A 4444-nucleotide genomic window follows, 5' to 3' on the forward strand; every position below is an offset into this window, starting at 1 on the left:
ACTTGAACTGTTGCCCTCAGGCTGAGGGCAACACTACAAAGACTAATCGGTTCAAACTATCCTTTGTCCCAGCAGACGGCACTTTATTTTTGCCTCTTTGCACAGTTTGCCCACTAATGCACTTTTGCTGACGCTGCTACTTACAGCTAACCTTGAACATTGAAGGTCTGAACCCTGTGTTGGACCGTGATATATCAATGTCCAAACAAAGACAGAGTGCAGAAAAGAACAGTTCCAGGAGCGTTCTGGGGTTTTCAACAGTTCATTTGTTCCCGTTCACTTCCACTCGGGACGTCTTCACAAGTTCACGGGGGACTGAGTTCTCACCTGAGACTCGGAGAATTGATGATCCTGCCTCAGACATTGTTCCCCCGACTTGTATTCAAAGGCCCAATGTGATCCGAGAGCCTGATAGATAGATATTTTAGTTGTCCTTGCGGAAATTTGTTTTGTGCCAAGCAGTCATCAGGATACAAACAACAAAACAATACAATTAGATCACACAATACATTGACAATAACTGCTCTCAGAGAGGGAAAACTCTTTCACACCCAGTCAGCCCGGGGACCGCTGGCCTAGCGTTCCGGGCACCTAGACTACTTAACTCAGCTCAACTCAGATTGTATATTATATAATATAGAGCACATTTCAAATGACCAAAACAACCAAAGTGCTTTACAACAACAATACAAACCACAACCTCACAGTTGCACACGTGCACACGCATGGCGCATGCAACGCATGCACGCATGCACGCACACACGCACGCACACCGTTGGTGTGTCTAATCTGCATGTCGGTGCGTTGGTGTGTCTAATCTGCATGTCGGTCCGTTGGTGTGTCTAATCTGTGTGTCGGTGCGTTGGTGTGTCTAATCTGTGTGTCGGTGCATTGGTGTGTCTAATCTGCATGTCGGTCCGTTGGTGTGTCTAATCTGTGTGTCGGTGCGTTGGTGTGTCTAATCTGCATGTCGGTCCGTTGGTGTGTCTAATCTGTGTGTCGGTGCGTTGGTGTGTCTAATCTGCATGTCGGTCCATTGGTGTGTCTAATCTGCATGTCGGTCCGTTGGTGTGTCTAATCTGCATGTCGGTGCGTTAGTGTGTCTAATCTGCATGTCGGTCCGTTGGTGTGTCTAATCTGCATGTCGGTGCGTTAGTGTGTCTAATCTGTGTGTCGGTGCGTTGGTGTGTCTAATCTGCATGTCGGTGCGTTGGTGTGTCTAATCTGCATGTCGGTCCGTTGGTGTTTCTAATCTGTGTGTCGGTCCGTTGGTGTGTCTAATCTGCATGTCGGTCCGTTGGTGTGTCTAATCTGCATGTCGGTCCGTTGGTGTGTCTAATCTGCATGTCGGTGCGTTAGTGTGTCTAATCTGCATGTCGGTCCGTTGGTGTGTCTAATCTGCATGTCGGTGCGTTGGTGTGTCTAATCTGCATGTCGGTCCGTTGGTGTGTCTAATCTGTGTGTCGGTCCGTTGGTGTGTCTAATCTGTGTGTCGGTGCGTTGGTGTGTCTAATCTGCATGTCGGTGCGTTGGTGTGTCTAATCTGCATGTCGGTGCGTTGGTGTGTCTAATCTGCATGTCGGTCCGTTGGTGTGTCTAATCTGTGTGTCGGTCCGTTGGTGTTTCTAATCTGTGTGTCGGTGCGTTGGTGTGTCTAATCTGCATGTCGGTGCGTTGGTGTGTCTAATCTGCATGTCGGTGCGTTGGTGTGTCTAATCTGCATGTCGGTGCGTTGGTGTGTCTAATATGTGTGTCGGTCCATTGGTGTGTTTAATCTGCGATGCATTGTTGGTAGTGTAGTGTCTAATCTGCGATGCATTGTTGGTAGTGTAGTGTCTAATCTGTGATGCATTGTGGGTAGTGTAGTGTCTAATCTGTGATGCATTGTGGGTAGTGTAGTGTCTAATCTGTGATGCATTGTGGGTAGTGTAGTGTCTAATCTGTGATGCATTGTGGGTAGTGTAGTGTCTAATCCGTGTGCATCCCATAGTGATGCATTGTGGGTAGTGTAGTGTCTAATATGTGATGCATTCTGGGTAGTGTAGTGTCTAATCTGTGTGTGCATAGACATATATAAAGGCTAGATGGCTCAAGGCGGAGTCTCTATTGTTATTTAAAAAGTACATGCCCCATAGACACAATGTTATGCTGCCCCTTGGTAAAATGGCCGCCACGTAGCAACGTCGCTCTCCATTGGCCAGAGTGCGGGTGAGTCTTATAGACGAATCCAGAAACGGGTCTCATGGTCGCAGTTTACGTATTTCCTGTAGGCGGAATCGACGTAGCTGCGGGGTTTAAACCCTCACCAGGCGCACCTCTTCTACTATAGTGAACGGCAGAGTGACTGATGTTAGTCTGCCTCAAACGTTACTCTTTTACCTGCTTTTTACTAACACTAACATTACAAAAATGCCCAGAACATCGAGATGAACCTGTGTAGTTTATGGCTGCTCCAACAGTATAGTGGCAACATTAAAAAAAAAAAAAAACGGAATGTGAAAATATCCACCGCGGTGGCTGAGACCAGAGCCATTGAGTAATGGTTGAGACGAAGCAGGGAAAGGTCCTGAAAGATACATAATGTCAGTCTTAAGGTCATTACACACTGGCGAATTAGCGACGCGAATTATTCGTGCGAATAATTCGCCTTTTTTTTAAAACCAATTGAAGTCAATGCAAGCTTCCACATCAGTGGCGAATGTGCGAATGTGCGAAAATGCGACCGTTTTCGCTCTTTATTTGTTCGCTCCGGTGTTCGCTCCGGTGTCGAATTTTTAATTCGCGTCGCTAATTCGCCAGTGTGTAATGACCTTTACCCAATACTCAATCTTTCTGTTTTATGAACACAAGGCTGCTGTATTTTATACCTCATACTAAGCATTTAAAGTATGAGGTAAGCAAATTACGTCATGATGATGTCATGATGACGTCATGATGACATCATGACGACGTTATAATGGCGTCCTCCAGTGATGTTCAGGACGTTCAGGACTAGGCCAGATCACAGCCCATATGGGGATGATCTTTACGTCATTTCCAGGACATCTTCACCAGTTGAAATACTATAGCTAATTCTGGGCCAGATCTGACTAGTTATGATATGACTTAAGTTGATCTGGCCTCTTTCGGACTCTCTCCGATTCCTCCAGGGACGTCCATCTTAGTGGGAAGAATTTATGTTGGTTGAAATCAGCTGATATTCTGGGCCAGATGTGACTAGTCTTGGTTTGACTTGATCTGGCCCCAACCAAGACATCACTAATTGGTCCAGGTCCTGACCGTGCTTGCTGGGACATGTACCAAAAGTATAAAAAGTACTCATTATGCAGAATATCCCATTTGACGAAGTTTCCAAATGTATAAAAAAAATCTTTTGAAAATAGCAGATCTACAAGCTCACAAAGTGTCGCATCGTGACACATTGTGAGCTTGTAGATCGTCTATTTTCAAATGGCCGAAATGTTGTAAAATATTGTATAGGGCTGAAGTGGTTAATCCAAAATCTCCAAAGTAACCAGTAAGTAAAGTTTTTAACTATTTGTAGTAGAGTAAAAAGTACAATATTTTATACTCTTAGATGTAGCAGTAATAAGTAGAGTATAAGTAAAGGTACTGGAAATACAGTAAAGTACAAATACTTGTGTCCGTTTTGAGTAAATGTACTTGGGTTACTTTACACAACACACACCGATTAGACATGATGATAATCATCACTCCCAGTGATACAGAGGAGACGACCTTAGAACGACCTTATAGATCCCTCGCTCTCTTTCCCTCGCCCCATCTCCGCCAGTCAGTCCATCAACAGGTGGGCGGGGCTTAGGGAAAATGACAGAGGGGAATTCGGAGGGTAACTTGGGTGCATGTCGTGTCAGGAAGGAATGCAACAAACTATTTTCATGTCGACTTCTTGCCTCATACTTACCTGTACGTTCACGACCTCCTGATGGGCTCAGTGGTGCCAGGGAGATGTTGTTGCTTCTCGATGGATAGTGTGACTTTTATGAGAAAAATAAATATGTCTAAAAGTTCACATTATTATTACAGCCATATATCAAGACAGGTTTCACAATGTTTTTTGTTTTTTCATGGCTATTTTCATCCGTTGAAAACATTAAACTTTGTACGACTCCTCCAGACATTGCTCCAGATATTCACGCCTCGGCTACACGACTACGGGGATTTTTCTAAACGAATATTTCCGTCCTCCGTTTAAAAAAACAAATCCCTGCCCACACACAAAGATATCTGTGTCCACACGTAAACGCATTGCACACAGGAGAGAATCACTGCAGTAGCAGGTTTCAATTGTATATTTGATTTTAAATTTGCATGCATTATTATTATGAGGTGCCAAATACATGTAGCCTATCATATTTTTTACCGTATTTAAAAAGCCAAATAAATTGTGAGTGGAAGTGGAACATTTGTTGCATTGTCTGTC

The sequence above is a fragment of the Electrona antarctica genome (genome assembly GCF_951216825.1).
Source record: "Electrona antarctica genome assembly, chromosome: 3".
NCBI classification, from domain to species: Eukaryota; Metazoa; Chordata; class Actinopteri; order Myctophiformes; family Myctophidae; genus Electrona; species Electrona antarctica.